At 35.6% G+C, this 25,016-nt stretch overlaps 1 protein-coding gene across 1 annotated transcript in view; it reads left to right on the top strand.

Moving 5' to 3' along the window:
• The window catches only part of CDH12 (cadherin 12), a 497,894-nt gene that overhangs the window by 129,128 nt on the left and 343,750 nt on the right, over positions 1 to 25,016 (top strand). The gene's annotated exons all lie outside the window — the stretch shown is intronic.

Here is a 25,016-nt window from a genome sequence, read left to right as displayed (position 1 = left end):
TCTCTGAATTCTCTGGAAAGGAGTTCTCCTAGGATTAGAAGTAATTATCATACTCATCTACTTTATCAAAATGTATTTTAAAATAAAAAACTGGGGTTTTCTTGTAAGGTAAAAAAACTGTAATTAAACAATTGTAAATAGGAGGATCATTTATGATAACTTCCTTTACTGAAGGCTAATCAATGCTTCCTGTATTTTGAGTTTTAGGGATGAGATTTATCTACTGAATCAGTCTGTGATAGTAACTTTTGTCTAATAAAATGTGGTGATTTATGAATATTATTAAATAATAAGTAGTGTATGCTTATAACGTGTTGGGAAGATAGCTTCAGCAGTATTTTTTGTCCTGGAGACTTTTTATCTGAAACAGGTAGATTTGCGTTTCAGCAATGAGTTTGTTTTCTATTTTCTACCTTCTACTTGATAGAGAGTTATGCTGGATGTATTAGCAAATTTACTTCTTTTTCCCCCATATGCATAAAATTAATGTAAAATGAATATAATTCTGTCATGCAAAAACATAAAATAATAAAATATTGGAAATCATAACAGGTAACTGGAAAAGTAAATTTACTTGGAATGTGTAAAAAGCTTTCAATTTACTACTTAATCTGTGTAACGGAGATGTGAAACTCTGTCACTTTCCCACATAGCACAGTATGGTGCTCTAAAGGTACAATGAGGTTGCAGAATATTGCTCCAACTGTTATCGCTTATAAGGTTGTTGGTAGTGAGATTTAAAGAATATGGATGAAACTGATTCAAAGCACTGTGTGAGAAGCTCACAGCTGTGAACAGTTTTATTTACTCTTCTCTGATGTAGGTTGGGTGAATGTGGTATGGGACATATTGAGAAATATACTGTAGGATTAAGTGGTTTGTAAATATCAAAAACTATTCTCTAACGCATTTGCTAACTTTCAGAACCATGTGTATATACATCAAAATGGATTGGTATTGTTCAGCAATTAAATGCCTTTAATGACTGTTTCCATTATTTTCTTACAAATGCATTTTCCACACATGAAATGCAGGGCCAATTCTTTTACTTAATTCACTTGAACATTCTGTAAAAATAATGGCTCTTAGAAAGTCATCCAATTTTTGTTTTTTGAATTAAAATTACATGGTGTATATTTCTTTGTTCTTGGGGAAAAAAGAAAAATGAACTTAACAACAAAAACATGAATAGGCAAATTAACTTAAGGAAATGAGCAAAGATATAAAAGCCTGTGTATAATTCTTGAAGGCACAACTGTGATAATCAAAACTGTGGGAAGTAAACCTAAATAAACTTTAAAGCCAAGTTACTGGAAAATAAAAGAACTGTGAAACTTTAGTATCACTGAGGGGGAGAGCAGAGGAAGCAATTGTTTTCAAATATGGAATGAGCCATTTCTTTACTGGCTTCCTGAAACATCAGCTTTTCCTTAACAGTAAATGTGGTCATCTCATTTTGAGATGACCCACTTGAAAAGATATAGTTTGTTTTAAAGCTCCCATGTTCATAGTCAGTACTAGTGCAGGTCCTTAGTTTATTGTTTGAGACTCCAATCTGGTAAAACTTGTATGTATGTCCAGTTGCATTGCAGCAGGCTGAAGCAGACTTCTTCAGAGCACCTGATGCAAGAGAGTTTGTAAAGGTACTCTTGGGAGAGCTGTGCACTGGCCAGGTCAGTAGTTTCATCTTGCTATTCACAATGCTTCTGAGCTGCTGTAACTGATATATCAAGTGCGTTCCCTTGGCTCTCTCCATCCATTTGTTTATCTGCAGGCGAAAGGCAGCAGAGCTCTGTGAGAGGTGTGTGTGATCAGCAGCCCTGTTACTGTGATGCATGGTAATGGGTTATCAATGAAATGGAAGTGAAAAAAAGTCAATAATCTATATAAAGTAAATTTATTGTAATGACTTTAAGAGCTCAATAATAAGTTAAAAATAAAATAAAATTAAGTCCCTGTTTTTATTAAGAGCCTCAATAATTGCTCTCTTTGGACTGTTTATAGTCTGTTTGATGAATAATAAATATTGAACAGCGTAAGTTATACAACCATGAAACATCCAAATGTGAAATGTGTTTAAGTGAAGCTAAATACTGTAGATTACAGTGTGAACATAAATTTTCAGAAGGGGATAAATACCACCTGGATCTCAGTGTTCTGTGGCCTGTGACAAGCTTGGGTTTTAGTGGGAGCTCTCCTCCCTGCTCTCCTGAGCCAGAGACCTTTGCTCTGTTAAGTACTTTTTTTGGCTTCCGCTGTTTCTGTTTGCTTTTGCTCCTCATAGGTACCTATGTATGCATCCATATACTGCAAATGTGTCTGTCTGTGTCAGTTGATAAATATGCACAGGAGAACACTGATTTTAATCACAGAATCATGGGTCTTTGGAGGGACCTCTGGAGATTAGCTAGCCCAGTCTTCTCCAATCAGCTCTCCGATCAGGTTTCCTGTAGTAGGTTACACAGGAAAGCATCCAGGCAGGTTTTGAATAACGGCAAAGGAGACTCCACAGAACTTGTTCCAATGCTCTTTCACCCTCGAAGTAAGGAAGCTTTTCCTCAAATTCAGATGAACATTCCAGTTCCCTTGTCCTGTTGCTGGACTCCACTGAAAAGAGCCTGGCCCTATCTACCTTATCCCTTGCATCTTCATCTCTTAAAAGGTAAACCAACCCACCCTTTGTTGCTTTTGCCTAGTAAGGACAGTGTTGCTGCATTCATTCCCTATTTTGGTCCTTCTGATGTTGCGAAAGTGATCTCTATCTCATAGAGTATGACTGAAGTGTTTACTAAAGGTTTGCTGGTTTTGCCAGGCTTCTCTCCTGCAGGGATTTCCAGTTTTTGCCCTTTAACTGTTTATGAAGAAGCTCAGCTGTTCTTGCCATAACTGTCTGTAAAATCCAGTCGTCCTTCCTCATGGCAGTGTTTGTAATGGTATTTCTCTTTTCACATAGTGGTCAGGACTTTCTCTAGCTCTGTTCAGGCAACTTAAACATATGTCAGCATTGAGTTACCTGCCCTCACACCTCAGTATTGTGTTGCTTCTCATTAGTTTCAGGGAGAATGAGTTGTAAATGTTATTGGCTTATTTATATGTTTATGTATCATCTCATGTGAGCTGAACTAACCTGTGCTTAGTCTCTCATTGAACAATGCCATTTATGTTTCTAAGTTTTTTGTACTGAGTGGTCACAATACCAAGCATCTACATATGAAAACAAGATTTTGGTCTTCTGTTAAATTGCTGAATGTGTGAAATGTGGATTGAAAGTCTGATGGTGAGGTGGAGTTAGGAGCACTCTCTATCCAGGATTACAGTAGTCAAGGAAGCAGCTGTAGGTAATGGTTTCTGTGAATGCTTGGGAGGTAGATTGAAGAAGTACAAGCTAATGCCTGTGCATGATGGGAAACAAAGTCATCTGTATTGTTAGCTCTCATGAGTTCCTAAGAAACTGATCAATGTTAGAGGTGACAATTAATACCACTAAATGAGAACATTTATACATTCCAGATACTTCTGGAATTTTAATTCTGCATGGAAAAAAATTCTGGTTTGTTTCACTTGTCTACTTCTTGATGCTGATAAATTCATGTGAAATGATTAAGAAATAATAAATACCTCTTAAGCATTCGGCAACTTTATAGTGCTTTGTCAATAAGTGAAGGAAAAATTGAATATATAGGGAAGATGTAATGAATAATTCTATTTCTTTTCTTGAAACATCAGCCAGAGTTGGGAAATTCCAGAAGAAAAATTCAAGATTAATTTCGGTCAGTTTTGTATCATTTGGTTCCTGCTGGATGAAGTGATGCTCTTAGGAAAGACTTAAGCTCCTTCACTTCATTACAAAAAAGTGCCTCGAGTATAATCTAGAGATTGATGAGCTCTTCCTGCACTGAGGCTGTCCCTGTCCTTCCTGGTGTATGTCATTCAAGCAGGAGTCACTGAAAAATAAAATGAGAGTATCAATTTCTTTCACATAATCCCCAGCTCATCCTCTCAGTTAATGATTTTCTGTTGCCACTTGCCAAGGCTGCACTTGATATGATGCTTTTAGGTATCATCATCTTTTTCCTGTTGTTCCTTAAGACTTTTGTTCTCCCACACATTCTCATTCAGCTCTGCAACTGTTTTCTTCCCTTCTTAGAATTCATTTCATTTATAAATTAATCTGTGGAGTGAAGGGGACAATTAACTTCCCCCCCCCCCCCCCCCCCTTCTAGTTGTTTCTCTTATGTTCTTGGATAAATTCTTGACAATTTATTATCTTTATTCCTTATTTTCTTTGATAAATATTTCACTGGTTCCTCTTCTGCCCATGTTTTATTCAATCTGTAATGCAATTTTTTGCTAAATAAAAAGTGTACTGTAGCTGATGAATTTGAATGGCTGTGTCATACATATACTTCAAATTTAGTAGAGTATTCCCTGCACCGAAGCTGGTTTAAGAAACAAAAACAAACAAACAAAAACACAAAAAATACAACACAACAAAAAAACAACTTGGTACCTATTTTTGGAGTCTGATGTTAGGAACTATAGCAAGTTGTATTTTGACAGTCTGTGTAGGCAGAAGAGTAAGAACATTAAAATGTAAGGACTGAAGGATAATTTCACCATCTTTTTATCTCAGTCTATGGAAGCATAATAGAACTGATGCTTGTGACTTCAGTGAAAACTCACAGGACAATGAAAACATTCCAAGTGCCTCATATGTTTTCAAAATGTTGTTGCATGCAAAAGGAATACACCATATGTATGTATACAAGCCAGGATTTTAGTATTAGCCTAAATATAATCTCAGTCTGAATACAAAATCCCCTTATTAGTTTATTTGCAATAATTAATTGCAGTCCCAAGTAGTATAGAAAATTGTAATTAATGCTTCGTTTAGAAAGGCTTCTTGAGAACTTAATGTAACTTGTCCTTATTCTTGATGTTTTCTCACTCTTCGTGTGCTTTCTGTACCCAGCATCAAGGGCACCAGGCTTTCTGCATAGCTTGTCCTCAGTGCTCAGTAAACTTCTGGTGCTGAGTGGCATCTACTTCTCAGGCCTGGCATCCTTGACAGGTTATTCTGGTAACAGTGCTGGTATTTGCATCTCCTAGAAAAACATCTGAGAGATCCCTTTTGATGTTTCTGGTTGTCCATGTGAAAGGAGAATCATTAAAAGGAATCTGAAAAGACTGTGAAATTTAAAAGTTCAGGTTCTTATTGAGCTCTTCTGTCCTATTTGTCCTCAGAAAATTTAAACTAATTTAGGAGTTTTTTACACCACCATTTTACCACCACCATTGTCTCTTTATGAGATACAAGCTTCATATTTTTTATCAGTGGTAGAAATGTGAAAACAAACTGTCAAATTATTGTATAGAATTTTAACTGCGTCTTTTGAAGAGTCTTCATAATTGTAGTTTCAAGGACTTTAACTAGCTCTTTCATCCAGTTCTTAAGACTAGAATTGTAAGAACTCTGGGATTTCAAAGAATGGAGTAACTTTCTATTATTTTTCTCATTATTGTTCTTCAAATTCTCCTTTGTTCTGTTGGTGGTCTCAACAGACTGCCATTATTTTAGTAAAAAAAATAAAAATATATATTTGCACACAGATCATGTGGAACTCTTGTTTTGGAAATTTCTTACTGTGGTAGCTGTTGAACTGCTATCTGTATAGACATATTTAGTGTCTTTAAGTTCCTGTATCCGTTTTGTATAATTAGTGGAGAAAATGTTTTTATACTTGGAAGTAATCATCTGTCTACGTCATGTACATGGATTGCTTCAAAAGTAGTGCTTCCTATTTCCATAGAAACTACAACAGATACAAAGAGCACAATATTGCTGTTTGATAGCTCAAACTGTCAGCTACAAAAGACTATTTTTTTTTAATGTAGTCACAGCTGCTAGACAATTTGTGTGGATAAGCTGATCAAGAGTCTTTACGTTTTCTGATGTGAGTTGTGCATGACCATCCAGAACACAACTTGTCTTTCAGGTCACTGTCACTACTTCTGAAAAGCACCATCCACCACCTCACTGCACTCATGTCCACTATTTGGTCTCCACCAATGTTCAGCACACATAGATGAATGTCATTGGGTGAATTTTCTCCTCATGGAGAAATTTAGTGACACTTCTGCTTTATACACGCTTCTGTGTTAGACAGTATTTTGTCAGACTGCCCCCTCTTCTGCCATCTGCCATATGGCAACAAAATGTATCAGAATGGATGGGAAGGTTCAGCCTCTGCTGCCATACCACCACTATCTGCTTCTGGTGTTATGGGCCAGCATAATAAATAACATAGGAGATGTTACTTTTAGAGTTCCCCTTCATTTCATTTCTTCTTAGGAATGTGATTGTATTAAAATACTGAAAACTACCCTATTTTTCAAAATATCTGTAGTTCCTTTTTTATTAGTGATAAAGAATAGTGCTTTATATATTCCTATTTGTAAGAAATTATATGGCACCTTTAAAATGTCTGTGTTAATCCTGGTGAATATCAGGTGGATTCACCTTGCAACTCTTGCATTAGTAGCAGTACTGTGGAGTTGATTTGTTTTATGATGGTGCAGGAGATAAATGAAAAATTTACTTTTCTGTACCTATAACTTTTATCAACTATTAATTACTATTCTAGATATAATATCAGTGTCAAGGTCCTGGTCAGTCAGGACCTTGGGGTATATCTGCCTGCACATTTTAGCTAAAATAAATACACTGAGAATACCAGCTCCTAACTGAGGCTTATAACACAAACTAGACCAAAGTGTAGTTTTTCAAACAAATTAAAATTCAAGTTGTGACAGCTGGAAATAAAAGGAGCTGGCATCAATTTCTTTCCTTGTTCATTCTGACATTTTTTTTTTCCACTGTGGCCTTGCTTGTCCAGGACTTTAAAGTTATATCTTCAGATGCAGCAAACCTTACACATCTAACTCTGGATCCTGAGGAGAATGACTTTGTCTGCCACCTCAGAAAATTTGGCTGTACATTCACTCCCAGCATCCGCTCAATAGTCTCACAGCCTGCACCATTTCTGCAGGTTCTTTCTGTGTAGATCTACTGTCTCTGCCTACTTTGTCTTTTGCTTCCAGCGGAGAATCTTCACCTGCTCTAAAGCACTCTCTAAGTTCATCAGAGATTCTCTTCTGTGGCACCAAACACTATTAAACCTGCTGTACACCCATGCTCTTTCAAACATAAATTGAATAGATTATGAACAACTAAAAAAGCAATACCATATTTTGCAACGTTTAAAACAGATAGCAGGCAGCCATGTCCGAAGATTTGTTTAACACGGTTTCCAAAATTTTCTGAAGTGTGTTTTCATCTCTTAATTGATTAGACATGGCTTATCCTTCCTGGCAAGCCCCTTGTGTTGGAATGTGGAATGCATGTTCTTTTACTCAATTTTTATGGTAAGTACAGCCTATCTTCTGATGCTTTATGGCCTGACAGTATCCTTTGACCACAGATTAAGTGTCCTCCTCATAATTCACTGAAACTATACTACACAGAATATAAAAACTCAAGGCGGAATATTTTAATGCTACACATCCTGTGAAAATAGGATTTTGAACTTAGAGTACAGCCTTTTCCTTCAGAGAAGAATATGATAATAGGGTAGTTCTTCTATTGTCTGCATTCAGATTCCTTTCTTTTTGCTGCATTTTTTTGTGATACTGTCTCTCATGGTCCAATTGTGAAATAAACACGTATATGTTACACTGGGTAATGTACTATTTGCTAATGATAGGGCTGAAAAGGGAGTGTTATAGGGCTATACCTGGCTGGTGACTGGTCTTCAGGGGTATTCCCCAGGGTTCAGTGTTGTGGCCAGTTAGATTTTATGTTTTATTGATGATGTGGATGCAAGCATTGAATGCATGCTTTATAAATTCACTGATGATACTGAAGTAGGAGATGCTCTTTTGGGACAAAAGGCTTTGCAGGGGAATGTAAACCTACAGCAACACTATGAAATTTAACAAGAATGCAATGCTGGACACAGGCTCAAACTGAAGATGAGTGGCTGGAAAGCAGCTTAGCAGAAAGAGACATGGGAGTATTGGTGCCAGCATGCTCATCATGAGCCAGCAGTGTGCTCTGGCAGCCAAGAAGGCAACAGGTATTTTGAGGTGCATTATATGTGGCACAGTTGGAAAATCAAGGGAGGTATTTAGCTCTGATGCTGCCTCACATTATTTACTGTGTGAAGTTCTGGTCTCCAATGGGAATGTTAAGGTAATTCAAAATGTGAAGAGGAGCAAAAACACCTGGAGAAAGATACCAAAGCTGGTAGCAGGGCTAGAAGTCACGTCCTGTAGGAAGAGGCTGAGGGCACTTGGGTTGTGCAGTCTGGAGAAGAGACAGCTGAGAGGTAATCTTACTGCTCCCTGAGGAAGGAAAGCAGGAGGTTCTGAGCCCTGCTCTTGGTCACCAGTGGCAGAAAGGGAATAGTACAAAGCTGCCAGGTGATGCTTAGGCTCAACATGAGGAAAAATGTCTTTACTGTGAGGTTGGGCAAACACAATTGCTGGAATGAACTTCCTAAAGAGCTCCGTGGCTGTCCATGTTTGAGAAGTGTCTGGAGAGCATGATTAATGATATGTTTTAACTTTGGGTCAATGCTGAAGTAATCCAGCCATTCAACTTTACATGTTTAGGTCCTATTCCACTAGAATAATTCTGTATATCCCTTCTGCACATTAGAAGGGTAAAATATTCTGAAAGTTGTTAGACATTCAGCTGGAGATATATGCAAGTTCAACAATATCTAATATGTTTGATACAAATAGATACGTGCCCATGTAATATGTTATTCTAATACTGTGGGTTTAGGCCTTTGCTGGTTGACTTGGTTGGCTGCAAGGTTTGGAAGGGCAGTTAGGTTATGCAAGATGTCTTTAGCTGCCCTAGTTGCAGCACTGCTGAGCCATAAAAGATTCAACCTAATTCTTATCTACAGCCTCTTGGTGAGCAGTCAGTTAGGATAGTAATTAATACAACATAAGCAGTACTGTAAACTGTATTAACAAAACTTTAAAATAATGTTGCTGCTGCCTATTATTTATTACTTTTAGAGATGTTTGCAAATGTGCATACAGAGAAGACAAGAATGTAGAATCCAGTCAGGCATGTGATTGTAGGAGAAAAATGAATGAAAAACGGGTGACTTAAGTTGTGCAGAATTCTACTCCACATTAATATTTTGTTTCTGTATTCTAGGTGGCTGTGTATATAGAGTTGTATTGAAATAATTCCATGCTCACTTCTTCTGACTCTCTGATTGCTGCATGTAGACCAACTACATTAATTAGTTAAGTATCTGAGTCTCAAGCTATACAGAGCTTATTAAGACCTAAGGCCATGATATGATGCGAGTTTCTTATATTTCATAGATTTAAAACTAAATTCCCTTGCTAGGTAAAGAACTTCTCTTACAGATATAAGTGTGTGTGAATATATATATATATATATATATATATATATATATATATATGTATGTATGTATGTATGCATACATATTATGTATGTATGTAACATACAGTTACCATTTATGGACATATAAATGGTAACTGAAAAGTGAACTGGATCTCACTATTAAAGAAATCCTGACTTCCAGGATGCTCCTAACCAAATTACAGAAAGAATTGCTAATGAGTACTCAGCAGCAGAACTGAATCAGTGCAGCAGTATGGCATTAAAGAAGTACTAGCACTTGGATGAATATGTGAGCAGTAAGATGGTGCAGAATAAAAAGATAAAAGCCCTGTGTTCTTAACAGATTCTGAGATGCGTTATCATTTTCTTATCTATCAAATTTTTCAGTCTTAACTTGCAGTGCCAAATGCAGTTTAGGAAAGCATATATGGTCCATGGTAATATTAATCTCTCAAATTGTACACTACAGTAACAGGAATCTGTACAAAGGCATCAAATCCTAGACACATTCTGCAAGCCTCTGGCTATCAATGTGTGGTATATATAATGCAGCTGTCCACCCTTGTGGAATCCAGACATGGATTTTATTTAGAGGATCAGTGACAGAAAGCAGTTACTTTTTACTTTAAATGATTCCCTCATTGTTGTTAATTTGGGTTAATGAAAATAATTAACACAATATTTACTTACGATGAACACCAAAAATTCTTAAACTCATGTTTTTATTTAAAGCTCTATGTACCTGGATACAAATCCAAGCTTTGGTAACAGTGACAAATTTGTGTGACGTACTTCAGTTTAAAGGGGAGTTGATTTTATAAAGATGCCATTCAAATAACTAAACAAGCTTCCTGAAAACATTGTAATACCTGGCTGTGTTACAGGCTTTAAAAAGTCTGAGATTTTTTTCCATTTTTTACCCATTCATTTTTCAAATTGTATTTTTGGGTAAGAATAGTTGGGATGTGTGTAATCTAATGTTCAAATCCCTTTAATTGACTCAAAAATTCCTACAATGGTGACATAAATTTGTATTCTGGTACTTTATTATCAAAGTCTTTCCAGAACTTCTAGTTCAGTGATATTAGAGCAGTATTTTAAAAGACTGCTCTGTGGCACAAAAGAGCATAAGGGTTTACATTTCAGAGTAGAGGAATGCTTCTTTGTATTGTTGAACCTGGAATTCTGTACCATCTGATATAATTAATGTGTCAGTGCCATTGTTATAGGGAATATATACTAATTCACAGAAAATAAAGTTTTTTTGTTATGTTGCTCACAAAAGAAACCACATCCAGCTGGGCTGAAGTCATAGAGATTTCAAAGATGATGTTCTAACCATGTATTTTTGACCATAGAAACAGGTACTCAGCCTCTTGTAGGAAATTTCACTACTGCTACTTTGAACATCCTTGTCATTACAAGCTGAATTTTTCAGATTACAAATTTCAGCAAAACTCTTTCCTGGAAATCTGGCCTAGGTAGATTGGAAAATTTATTCTACGGAGCTTGATAAATCTTGATCTGAGAACTGAGCAGTTTCTCAGGATCTTAAGCATCCAGCTACATTATTACATCTCAGTTTTCAATTTATTGGGGAGTATCTTTAAAAAAAAAAAATAAAAAAATCTTACTTCTGTACTGGCTTTCAGCGATATCCAGTAGGTGGCACAAGTGTAGAAGAAATTTGTACAGTTCTTTTCTTATCGGAGTTCTTTTATCTTCGGTTCCTTGCAAGGATTGTAATTCAAACTTAGTCCAGATCGTTAAAGTGTTCTCTCTCCTTTATTCATGTATATCGCAAATTTTTATCTTAATTACAAGTGTGTATGTATGCATAAGTCCTGTTTTTATGGTCTCCCACTATTCCTTGTATCGGTTGGATTCTGTTATAGACTGCAGAGAAAGAGAAACAAAATGTTTTCTCTGTCTGTGTTCATAACAGATTTCTCAGTGCATCCCTGGGGAATAGTGGCAAATAATCTTCTCATGCAGTGCCTTACACTATGATCATAAAGTAAACAAATGTTTTCTGTCTAAAGAGATAATTGTCTTTCTTGAGAAAACAAATTTTACTTTAACTCTCTATTTTGCATCTTTTAAAAAATCTGTTTTGAAAATGATTTCATTTTTCATCGTCTTTATTATGAAACTTATCTCTATAATTTTGGGGTCAGTTTCTATTTTGTGTGACAGCAAGAGGTTATCCTGTTACAACATGCAACAAGCTGTCTGTAATCGTAGCAAAACCCCAGAAGTTTCATCCATTTTTCATCCAGAGAGGAAAATGATTTGGGACTTAGGAGTGGTGAGGAGGCTTTCATTTTCACTCTTTCTGTCATTTGGTCTTTAGAAGCAAAATGTCCACTTGTGTAGACACTCTTCTCGCTGCTATATTTGTTAGCTTCAGTGAGAAAAATAAAATATAGGGAGTATGCAAAGAAGCATGTGGCTTGAAATCTTATTTTATATAGAGCTGAGAGCAAACAAAATGCTTCTTAATTATGCATAGCAGAAAAATCTGTAATGCTTCGTTTTCAGTATACAGTACAGGTGTGTTAGCTGTTTACCCATTTCATAATGAAATTACTTATATAATTGTTCATACTTTTTCTTATTATCAAAGTAAGAAACAGTAATTCTTTTCACTGGAATGTTTGTAGAATTATAGAATAGCTTAAGTTGGAAGGTACCTTAAGGATCATCTAGTTCCAGACCTCTGCTGATAACAAGGTTTGCTGCCCACCAGGTCAGCCTGCCCAGGACCTCATCCAACCTGGCCTTGAATGTCCCAAGGGATGGGATGTCCACAGCTACTCCGAGCAAATATTGAAAGTTTTATAACTGAATGCTAACTTAAGAGTACAAATTTTTTGTTGCTGTTATTTATCGTCCACAGTCCCTACAACACAGTTGCATTTTATTTGCACTGTACTCTTACCCAGGTCTGCTTGCTTCAATAGCTTATTTCAGTGTATTATTCCATAATGTTCTTCATGCTAAGACACAGTTATGGTAGCCATATTTTGTTCTTTTAGGTAAGGAAGGACAGCTAATCTAATTCTAAGGAAGCCAGTTGTTAGGACAGAAAGTAAATGGGAAAAGGTCAATGAGGAGCTCTCATTAAAGTAGCCTTTAAACCTTTTTTTAAAAATGTTTATCCTATAACTGAACTTCATGGGCTTCTTTTACAATGGCAAACCTTCAGAAACAAATTTGTAGCTGTAGGCTTGAGGGCTGCTCAGTTGGATCACAACGTCAGGCTTTTAAAAATACACTGTCAAAACAGATGCAAATCTCAAGTATTGTGTTATTTGGCTTGTAAAAATGTACAACCAACTATCATAGCAGTTTTAATTTACTCTCTTGGCCTTAACTATGATAGTTCTTGTAACATCTTGTCACTAGTACTTTCCTTTGGAATACCAATGAGAGACATAATGTTGTTTTTTTTCCTTTTCATACAATTGCTTTAAAACTTCATGGTTCTTTAAACAAATACTTCTAAAATCCTATGTTTGTTTTAGTTTATATTACTAAATAAATATAAATAATATAAACATCAAAATTGAACCAAAAAAACACAAACAGTGGCACTTATTCATTTTAATTTCTGTCTCAGTCCTTGCAAGGATGATCAACTTAGTTCAGGGATAAGGTTTTTCCTTTTTTCTTTATTTGGTCTATAACACTCATTTGAATAATTTAAAATACATATATTCTGAACAGAAGATGTGGAACAACACAAATCAGTGTTTTACAAAATTAAGTGTTCTTTAATGCATTTTGTGTATGGAAAGGCTTATATATTATAGAAAGATTTTGTACTAATGTGAAGAGCTTTAATCCAAAGCTGTGCTTAAAATAGAAATTTTGTAATTTCAGTGTTTTCTGTGCTCAAAGATAAAAACCCAGATAAGCAAAATATCAGTATACAAAACCTTGTAATATTGATCACTTTGATATCAAACATGTTTAAATTTATGCAGTTATTACTTAAACATATTTCTTAATCCTTTTTCATGCGCTGGTTGGGCTGACTCCTAAAATTCCCAAAAGCAACTCCAAAACCTACACCCATGATCAATTTTCATAAATACTTAGGAATTAGGTATCTGCTTGGTTTTTACACACTCCAAGTAGAGGTTTTCACCTGTCACTAACAAAGCTTCCAGCTAAAGCTTTTCCTGACACAAGGATTAATTACTGCTAACTTACCTACTAAACCTTCCAAAATATCACTTCATGTGGTACAAAAACAGTGTTGTTAGATTGACAGTTTTCTCTGTCATGCAGCAAAAACTCCCACCTGGCTGTGCAGCTGGCATTAAGCTTTGGCAGCCTTCCAACAGATTGTGTTTGCAGCCCCTGCACACTTTTTCTTTTCTTTCTTCCTTTTCTTCTTCTTCTTTTTTTTTTTTTCCCTTTTTTTCCTTTTCTCTCTCTCTCTCTCTCTCTCTCTCTCTCTCTTTTATTTTTATTTTTTTATATTATGTTTGTTATGAACCTTTCAACAGTTCCCTGTTCAACCCTTCTGCTCCCATATGCATGCATTTTTTTTTTGTTCCAGTAACACATTGCTATTTTGGGTAGTCTCTGTCAGAAATTATCACTGTAGTCCTCAGGAATGGTTCTTTCAGGATCTTTTGCATGTCGTCGTGAAGACAAAGGCCAAATCTAACTCCAGTGGTAAGTCATGAATACTAATACAAGCCATTTAAACCAATTACTGACAGCAAAATTTGACCTTAGCCTAATGTGTAGCTGAAGTTTATATTGTTCGTAGAGGATTCTGAAGCTGAAAATTCAGCAGGATGATCTGTTTTATTACCTTCATTTGCATTAGAGGAAATGCCTGTCAAATAGTGTATTTTGTAATAGGTATGGTTTAAACTGAAATTTCTCATTTTAATGCAATATGAATTAAATGAGTGAGTACTTTCCAGAACTGCCCTATCAGCATGCTGATTAAAGCAATATTAACGTGTTTCAGTTTTTGTTAATTTATATTGTCCTTGTGCCGTACAAGCTAGCTCAGGTGAGTGTTAGCTCAGGATTGCTGGGTGCAAAGTCTTTGCTCTTTCCTCTTGCTTGTGCTAATTGCTCCAAGCAGTGCCCATTTGTTGACCAGGAGACTTCCTGCTTTTACTGATGTCCTGATTATAAAGAAATACATAAGAAAAAAAATGGTTAAAAAAAATCAAGTTAAATGGAAAATATTTATGCTGATTTCCAGATTAAATCCTTGATAGTGTAGAACAGTCTAAAAAACTACCCTGTCTTCCCAGATAATTAATAATTGTCTGCTCGCAGTCAGTCAGAATGCACCTGCTCCTGGCTCATGATGTTCTTCTTCATCAGGGGATGGTTTCCAGTCTATGTGAGAAAGACACTCCTATTGATCCCCTTATGGGTGAGAGGTTTGATTTGGCATTGTGAAGCTGAGAGAAAAGGAATGAGTGAGAAACAGGGTTATTCTCAAATTCTTGGTTCTGTCTCAGGCCCGTACAGAAAGACGAAATCATCACCCACTCTTCCCCCATCAAGTATGCTGTGAGAATTGCTACTGGGTGCTTTTCTCAGAGCCAGAAGGAAACTTGCTGGCAGCTCTGTTTTTAATAGAATGGGAAGACTTGCCTAGTGTCTCATTAAACACTTCAGTTTGACTTCCCAGACTCAGCCTGTAATATTACTGGCAGAGATGCTTGCTTCAGTGAAGTAGGAAAATACAGAGACGAGCGTGCTTTGTTTGTTTGTTCCTCTATTCCAGCTGGATTAAGCTAAATTAGTCTCATCTCAGTGACTTGCTGCAGACATAAAAGAGCTGTGGTTCTTACTCTGGTGAGCAACAAGAACATTACCTCTGCTCCAGGCTCTCTCATTTTTTCCCTTATGCATAGTGTGTTCCTCCAATGTTGGGTAGTTAAGTGAATCATAAAGTTTTCATGCTCTGCAGAGGGTATATTCATATGTAAAACTACTGCTATGCTTGTCATGAAATTCTAATAGGACACAGCACTTGCCGCAGCTGTGGACTTTTTCTCAGCCATCTGAATCTCCAGGTGTGCCCTTGAGTTGACAATAACAAGGTGATGTGCTATTGTTATATCTTTTCTCTATATTTTCTAGTCTCACTCTCTGGGAAAATTATTTTATAGGCAAGGATAGAGAAATACCATCGACTTTTCCCCAAGATTTGGGTGATTTTACATGTTAAGAGTTACATGTAAAAAAAAGGGATAAAGTGTATCAATTCAAGTAAAAGATAAAGCTCAACTAACTGGATTAAAATGTTAGATTTATAAGGAAGTAGTAAGATCTTTTATAGTTGAGGTTAATAAAATTCTGAGCAAAGCTTTTATATTATTGAGCAGAGTTTCTGGTTGCTTAGTCATGTTTGTGTCCATATAAATGATAGTCTGTTCTACTGTTTCATTTTCAAGAAGGAGAAGACTGAAAAATAGCTTCTGCATTGTAGAAAATTCACATACTTTAGTGAAATGTAATTGCAAGTCAGTGAGGTTTTTCAGTTATATTTGTTAATATGTTTCAATATGAAAAAGCCACCAAGAGCAAATTTAACCTTGTACAGTAGATCAGTAAAAAGCCATTAATTGCCATAATATTTATGATACAGTTTGAAGAGGAAGGCAGATGAAAGGAATGTTGGATCATGTTGAGGTCTGCACCTATTCCCTCACTACTACAATTGTGAAGTTGTGGCTTTTGGCATCGCAGTTGGATGGACTTTGACTACTTTTTCAGGTCCTCCAGAGAATACTTGTCATCTTGTACAAATAACTGCATAGAATTTTTATCATTATTATGAAGTTGATTTGATTGTAAATATGGGATTTCAAGCTATGGAAGTCAGTTATGTATTTTGTTCTTTTAAATAATTTGAAGAATTTTAAGACTATTGAACTGTCAATGTTTGTTGTCAAAATTTTACATTGTTTGTGATGTTCTTTCTTATACTCATGATTTCACAGTTCTTTTAGCAGAAGAGTTTTTATTTTATAACTTACCAATCACAATCATTAGTTACTTATACTGTCAGCAGCTGATTTCCAGCTGTGCTTGGTGAGCACAGTGTTTTATTCATACTTTTATGATGTTAAAAAAAAAAAATTGCTGCTTCTGAGCCTCTCCAGACAGGCAGTAAGCTAGTTCCTTTGAGATTCTATAACTAGTTGTTAGTGTTAATTACAGCATCACTTTGAAAAATCACATGTAGTCCACAAACTGTTCCAGTTGTGTACTGAACTTTCATCTTGAAATAGCATGATAGTATCATTACAAAGAAACACTACAAACAGATAGTGATGCCAGAAAATCACCTACTTGTTTCTGGTGACTTTTTTTTTTTTTTTTTTTTTTTTTTTTTTTTTTTTTTTAATAGCATGTCCAAAAGTAACTTCATAAATAACTTTAACAAAATATGCTACTCTCTTTGAAACTGTAGTTGCTCACAGCAACTACATAAAAATTTAGTTGGAATTCCTACTGGGGAAAGGTGTATAAAACAAAATCAATTCCTAGCACCCCTAGGACCAGTTCTAGCCAAAGAAGCTGTGTGCGTAAAAGCAGAATAAAACACTGTTAAGTTTGTCATGAGCTTGGCATGGATATACTAGAACAGTTCTCACTCCAGAGATGACATGTAAAGTTATTTAACTTGGTTTTAAGATGTAACTGACAATGAAATAGGTCATTCTGAATGCAGTCACCAGTACCAAAACACCATTCATAACCTCAGTAGTCTCCCATCCCCTGTTTGGTCCCCATAGGCATTCAACAAGCATTAATGCATATCAATAGATGTAATATTTTCCTCATGGCAGAATTCAGTTACAGATCTTGGCTTCATATTCACTTTCATATCAGACTGCCACTCTGCTGCCATCTATCACATGGCAACAAAATGTAATGGGATCTTGATAGGAAGGTTCAACCTCTACTTCCATACCACCATCATCTGACTCTGACTTTGTGACTCAACGTAATAAAACAGGAGGCATAATTTTGGAGTAACTCTTGTACACTGGACAGTGATTTTACTTTTCCTAAATGAAAATATGTGATGCGTGTATACGTGTCACTGAGTAGTTTAGTTATGAAGTTTGAAAAATAAATTAGTATATTATGTTATAAAGAAATGAAAATATCTGTCATTATTTACAACTGCCCTAAGTCCTTACATAAGAGCCACTGTACTTTGAGAAAAGATTTGTTGGTTTTTTTGTGTTTTTTTTTGGTTTGTTTGTTTGTTTGTTTTTGTTTTTAGGACAGAGACAAAAATGTTTTGAAATGAATCAGATTCACAAATTTCACTGTCAGCTCTGTGAGATAGATTCAGTTTCATTCTGTTGCTGGACATGTCAAGTGTTTATAACCATTCTCCATATTTTGTATCTGCTTAATGATAAAACTTATACCTGTGTTTTAGCTCATTAGACACATACCTCATTCCATATATCCTTGTTTGAATTGCTATAAACGTGATTAACATCCAGAGCTTCTATGAAAGATTTATTTTTAATGAACCTGGGTGTTTCTTTAGCATTCCTGCCCATGACTTCCACTCTATTGCATATTCCAGTGCTGACTCATTTAACAGCAGTGAAGGTGATGCAAAGCCATGTAAGTGAGCTGGTTGCATGTCTACCTTGGAGCACTTGGAAGTATACAAATGCATTGCTAGTGAAGAGTCCTGGCTATATTATTAAAGAAATCCCCTTGTTACCAGGAAGTAAAACATAATGCATGGTAGAAAAAACCTACTCCGTTTTGCAAGTGTTCAGAAGAAAGCAAGAAGTTTTTCTTCTTTCAAACTGCAGTGTGATAATTTTTATTATCTTGGATCCTGAGAAGTTTACAGAATGCAGTACCAAGTAGCCATTGAATGGATGGTGTTTAACCTCTGTTTTAAGAAGTGCTTTTTCTGCCCAGCCAGGAGCATAAGAACTAACTGCAGTCCCCAAATCTGAGCATGGTGTGGAATTTCTATGTCATCCTATTTTTAAAATGTTTGCTATTCTTAGTGTAAAAATAAATGTTGGGGAGGAAAGTATTTGTGCTAGATAATAGCTACCTTATTAATTCAACTGGTTTTGGCTGTGTCACACTAATACGACTATCAAAAGTACAGTAATTTCTGATAGTGAATGAGAACAGATGGCTCCAGTATATTACATTTCTGTTAGTGCTGTTCAGTCTTTGCATATGCACTCAATGGAAATACGGTTAGAGGGAAAGCAGAGGCAAGTTTTTATTTATTGATTTATTTATTTCACCTTTGTTTAATTTATCAAATATATGTATCAATTGTTATTACATGAAACAAAACAAGAAAAGAAAATATCAGTAGTAAAACTGTTAAATTTAAAGAAAGTGTTTAATAAAATATATATTAATTTTTTTAAATGTAATTTAGATATATGCGCTTAGGAGTGTATGTGAGTAGGTGTGCACAAAGGTAATGGTGACAGAGTAGGGAAATACCCATTTATTTTTCCACTTAGACAAATTATGTTCCTATAGCCATTAATCAAGTAGACATATGGTGTCATTTCACAGAGGAATTTATGTACAATGGATTCTTCATCAGTTCCCTGTTCCTGAAAAATGCATTCAGAACAAGTCTTCTTTGAGTTCACCCAAAAGCAGAATAATTGAATATATTTTGAGGCTATGATAATTTATTTTGAGGAATAAGCTATATATATTTAGAAATCCTCTGAAAATTCTCTTAAAGTAGAGTATTTAAATGAACTTCTTATTTGTTATGAGGTGTGTATGTGATATGAAGGGGAATGAAGGTTGTCAAATTAAACTGATATTCTGGAGTTGGAGATGGCAAGAAACTGCTGGATAGTACCACAAGTTGTCTGTCTTTTCACACTAGATAAATCCTACAATCCTTTTCCTTTTATTATGTGTCATCTTTATGGGGGAGGGAGATTAACGGTAAACTTTCTGGAGTCCAGAAGGTGATTTTCAGAAGGCTAGCTATGAATTCCTTACGTGTATCATAGTTATTGGGACTCTAGATTTTTGAAACCAGATGAATTCCTTTCTGAAAATTCAGATTTAAGTGAATCCAATGTTGAAGAGACCATAAGACACAACTCAATGTAGTGAAGAGAGTTCTTAGTCAATTCTAAAGTAAATCCTGCATAGTCAGTATTTAATTTTAAGCAATATTTATAGAAGTTATTTTATTATAGTTTTCTTGCCTTATCTCTGTGAAGAAGCATCTGCAGCATCAAAGTAAATGTCAGTTCCAGAGGCTTATTTGATTAAGCTATTGCAACAGCATTAATCTTGTAAAGGAAATCAAGACAATAGAAGGGGCTGGATGGACCAGGAGATTGATAATTGGTTAGAAAGCTTTTGACCTTTGGGCTGGTAGTACAGATTCAAGCCAAGTTGGTAGTGACTGAAAATCATTACTCTCTGATAGTAGTACAATTGTCATGTGAAATGGGTGATTGGTTTCATTCCAGTTCCTGCTGAACTGGTAGGCTAAATGCAAAAATTACTGCTCCCAGTGGCTTTGTTTTAATGCAGAGTTTAAGGAAGGAGAGGAGGAAGGGAACATCTTTTATTTTTCACTCTCAGGAGCATTCTGGGAGTTAAGAGAGGAGTAAAACTGCAGCTTTTTGGCTGCTACCATATGGAGAGCTTCACAGCTACCAGGCTCCTATTAAGAGATTAGGAACTCTTTCCTATGTCATCCACATGATGTCTTTCATTAGCATTAATAGAAGTGGAGGTTTTATATGAAATTCCACTCTAATTATCTTTATAATTAAATTTCTTGTTTCCAGTAAGTTCGGCTGTTTTCACCATTTTTCAGTTGGAAAAAAATATAAGACAATAGTGATTTCTTTATTTTTCATTGATTTGCAATTCATTCAGGAAGTTCAGCAAGTACTTTATATGAATCTGTTTGACCTGGCAATTGTGCATGAACCCTGCTGAGTCAATAGATGATGCATACCTGGAATGAGCAACTAAAGATTTACAACTCTTTGTCTGAGTTTCATTGTTTTCCCCTGCTTAATTGGATGACCTGAGTTTAATTATTAATGCTGGCTGAAGCCAATATAATCTAATCCTGTAAGAAATCATTTGACTTGCTAGCAATCTCAGAACCACACAAACTCTTATTAAAATGATTGAGGACTCCTTTTATCCTCTTCTTACTCTTTTGAATTAAACTTGGCCACATTCACCACAGATAGTGGAATCTATTTCTTTTCTTACTTTTTCTTATGCATGTGAAGCATACAGCTGTATTACACATGCAGTCACATACCCTGATTGTTCTACAAATCGGGGACGTTTTGTTTGTTCTCCAAGCTCGTTTTGTTGTGTCTTTTGTGTTTGTACTTGCTTGGGTGGTGCTTACTCTATTCTTACCTTTCCCTGTTTTGTTTTTTTTTTGTTGTTGTTGTTTGTTTGTTTGTTTGTTTTTAATCACTTTAAACGATGTGTATTGTCACTGTAAGGACTTGGTTCCTTTTCTTCAGACAAGGAAAGCATGACCTCTGTGTCATTTAACCGTACAGCTAGTCACCTGTTCCCTAGTAGAAATGTTTAAGTGCACTTTTTGGTGCAAGAGTAGACAAAACAGGAGAGAATACAAGCAACATTGAACTACTTAAAATTCAAGCAATGTTCATATTATTAGAAGTTTTCATGCTAAAAATACACGTATTCAGTGGTTGTTGCATAGTTTTCCTCTGTGGGGAGGGATAAAGCTGCTTCTGAAACCTACTGGATTTGTGTTGAGCCTTTTTTGAATAGAAATGTATGTTTTCAGGTACAGCTCTTCAATTGCTAATATGGTGAACAAATATGGTTATTTTAAGATATGCACTGTCTTTCTGTAACTACTGCTTATCCTTTATACTGCCAGCAGTGACAGGAAACAGTTTCCTTCTGCTACAGAGAAGAGAAACAGGAAAATTCAGTGCTCGGGTCTGTTGTCAGTGCATGCAGACTTACCCCATGTCCCTGTGGTCTGTGAGAGCTTTATTACTGAATTCAATCACAGGAATCTCGTCTGCAGCAAAGGAGTTAGTACTGCTTGCTTTAGTATTGATTTGTGAATGAGTAAACATGATGGCATTATTAGCTTTGCCTTGTTGCATATTAGTGTTTGAGAGCATATTTACCAAATGCGCCCTGATGGAAGTGTTCTTCTGTACAAAACTGGCTGTTATGATTTTGAAAAGAGGTTAAAAATTACATGGCATTCTTGTTTTTCTGGTACGTGTTTGACTCCCAGATGTCTGTAAACAGACAGTAAAATGTCAGAATGATGAGGGTGAGAAGTACCGGGGGAAGTGAGGGATAACAAAACCCTTCAGTCTATGATCATGCTCTTTCTAAATGACCTTGCACATGATGGGCACAAATTTGTATTTTGCATGAAAACCTGTTGTTTAGGAATAGATGTTGGTGGAAAGAGAATGTGAAAAGAAAGGCAGGCGTGGATATCAGTTTTTCAAACAGTACAAAAGGGCTGAGTGCATCTGAGAAGCAGAGAAGTGAATTTCTCAGTACATAACTAACCCACATGGAATGTCAAATATTTGTAGGTACCTAAAATAACAATGTGAGGTCATTCTAAGCTGCATTATTTATATTTGGGGCAAAAGCAAATAAATTTTATGCTTTTTTTTTTTTTTTTTCCTTTTTTTTTTTTTTTTTTCTCCTACCTGTGTTCTATTTATATGTATTCTTCTTTACTTCCAAAGCATTCTGGTAGCTGGTAAGGGTGTCTGCCTCATCGTTTTTCTAGTTCACCCTTTGCTTGGTTGAAACACCACTGAAGGCCACTGTATGCTATGAGATCAAAGCTGAAAGAACAAGTGAGAAGGGGCAGACAGAAAAAAAATCTATGAAGTTAAGAGATTGATAGAATTGTTTCAGTTGGAAGAGAACATTAAAGATCATGTAGTCCAATTCCCCTACAGTGAAAGGAAACACCTATAACTAGATCAGGTTGCTCAGAGCTCTCTCCAACCTGACCTTGGTTGTCTCCAGGGATGAGGCATCTATCACTTCCCTGGGCAACCTGTTCTACTCATTCCATGACCCTATGGTAAAAACAAACAAACAGACACCTTTGCTCTTATATCCAGACTAAATCTTCCCTCCTTTATTTTGAGATAATTTCCCCTTGTCCTATCATTTCAGATCCTGCTAAGGATTCTGTCCCCACACAAACTATATTCAGTACAGATATGAAATGAAAAAGGAACAAGGATCAATAATATCATGCAGTATAGGTTAGATGACTACTAAGTTAAGTTAAGTTGTCCTTAGATGACTACTAAGTTACTAAGTTAAGTTGTCCACTTCTTCAATTCAAACAGCAGATTCTAAAATTTGAATTTCAGCAAATATTCAGATTCCCTATCACTGTTTCTTTCAGCTTTGTTGCTAATAGGAAATCGGACAGCTTTTACTTTGATTTGTGAATATGTTGGAAATCTTCTGTGTGAACATGAGTATTTTCCAGTAAACTCAAGTAGCTCCATAGATCCCAGTAGTCTCCCCAGGCTAAATGATTAAGCCAAACTATATATTATTCTTCTTGTGCTTTACTTTTCCTCCAGCTAAATAAACTGAGTATTTGCAGTAAAGATTTTTCAAATGTAATCAATGCAACTAAGAACAAACCAATCAGGTTTACAGAACCACTCCAGACCTTATTTGCAATAAAAGTCATTGTAATCTCTCATTGCTGATGCTTTCTGTAAAAGTTCCAAGCAGTAAAATTCTTGGGCATTACACTCCAGGTTAATATTTTTAAAGAAACAGGAATTTGTTGTACTAACACCAAAGATGCTGGATATTTTCCCTTTTTCTTTCCTTGTTTTCTCATTCATTCGAAATTTTTCAAATTATTATTATGTCATCAGTGAACTCTAGATTTCTGCGGTGTGTTTATTTCTAAATGCATTCTTCAGTTGCTGTTTTAGATCCATGAAGTTAATTTTGTCAATATTAATAGTTGCTACCAAATCTAATTTAAAAATAAGGAAAACTAATATTTGAAGGACAGTTTCTGTTTGTTTGCTATCAGAGACACAGAAAACTATTGCAGTGCTGGGATTCTTTTCTCCTTACTTCTCAAGAATTATTGCTCCCACTGAAGTTAAAGGAAGGTTTCTTTTTCTTTTGGGGTTTTTTTGAAGTTGTTATAGATTCCTAGACTGCTAAAAAGGATTACAGGTTAACTGTTAACATGAAAATGTGGGAGTAGTTGAGCTATTGCAAAACAAGTGACTTTTTTGTAAGCATAAAATTTACATTGCAGTAAACTGTCTGCTTTTATGTCATTTCCTACTTGAAGTTTGGAAGTTCGGCTGACTAATATCTTTATAAATGGTTTATTTCACTTTGCGTATGTAATTCACTTAACTTCTGTGTATTTTAATTTCTAAAAGCCTGCATTTAAACTATAGTGTGTTGGCACAGAGTAGATATTGTGTCTAAAAAAATAAAATAAAAAAATAAGGGGGTGGGGTGGGGAAGTGATTACTTTCCAGCTGTTTGTCTTCCCTTGAGTTTTCTCTGCACATTTAGTTTTATGTTAGAATGCCATCTGCTTTTCACTATTCTGTCAGCCTCAGGTTTGGACTTGCTTGTTTTTTAATTTCCTTTTTCTCTTCTCTCTTATTCATCTTTCTTAAAATTCATCTGCATTAAGAATTTCCAATATACAAACTGCTGAACAAATGTAAAACCATCAAAGAACTCTCAAGTTTTAGTCCTATGGAAGTTTTTGTAAATGTATCTGGTGGATATTATTATTTTTTGTTTGTTTTGTTTGTTGCTCCTAAGGAAAAAGCTAAAATTAGATCAGAGTTTTAATAAAAACATATCTCAGAATTGGTACAAGAACCAATTCAGGATGGGTTTGTTATGGAAATTGCTCACGTGAATTGCAAAGCTGACTCTTAGCAGAAAAATCACCACCCCACCATATGTAATACTGATTTGAGGCATTATGGCAGTGACAAAATTGGCTGCACCACCACTGTGGAAAGAACAAAGCATTATATGCAGTGTCACTAGCTCATGTTTTTACTCCTTCATCCTTTTCAAAGAAATCTTTGTGTGTTTATTTTCCCACTGCGATGAATGATAGCTGACACAAAAGAAACCCAGACATGGCACTGCATACAAATCAGAGCCATAATAGGATGCTCTGCAGTAATATCTATCTCCAGTAAAAATCCCATAAGTTTAGGCAGCTATTAGGAATGTGAGCAGTTTACTTCTGCTGACTGTTTGCTCAGCAGGGTTCATCTGTTCCAGGGGTATCTGTCCTACTCCTTATTTTGCTATACTGATATAAAAGGCATAGAAGAGATGTTGGGTGACTTAGTTTATGTGTTTGATGAGTTGTTTTGTTAGTTTGTTTCCTTTTCCTTTTTTTTTTTTTTTTTTTTTTTTTCATGAGAAAGAAAAAAAAACTATTCAAAATGACAATTTAATTTCTGTACATTTTGCAGATTGTAGTAACCCAGTCAGCTGAGGA

The sequence above is a fragment of the Coturnix japonica genome, chromosome 2 (assembly GCF_001577835.2).
Source record: "Coturnix japonica isolate 7356 chromosome 2, Coturnix japonica 2.1, whole genome shotgun sequence".
NCBI classification, from domain to species: domain Eukaryota; kingdom Metazoa; phylum Chordata; class Aves; order Galliformes; family Phasianidae; genus Coturnix; species Coturnix japonica.
The sequence above is the reverse complement of the archived record's forward strand: the minus strand, read 5'-3'. Positions and strand labels throughout refer to the sequence as shown.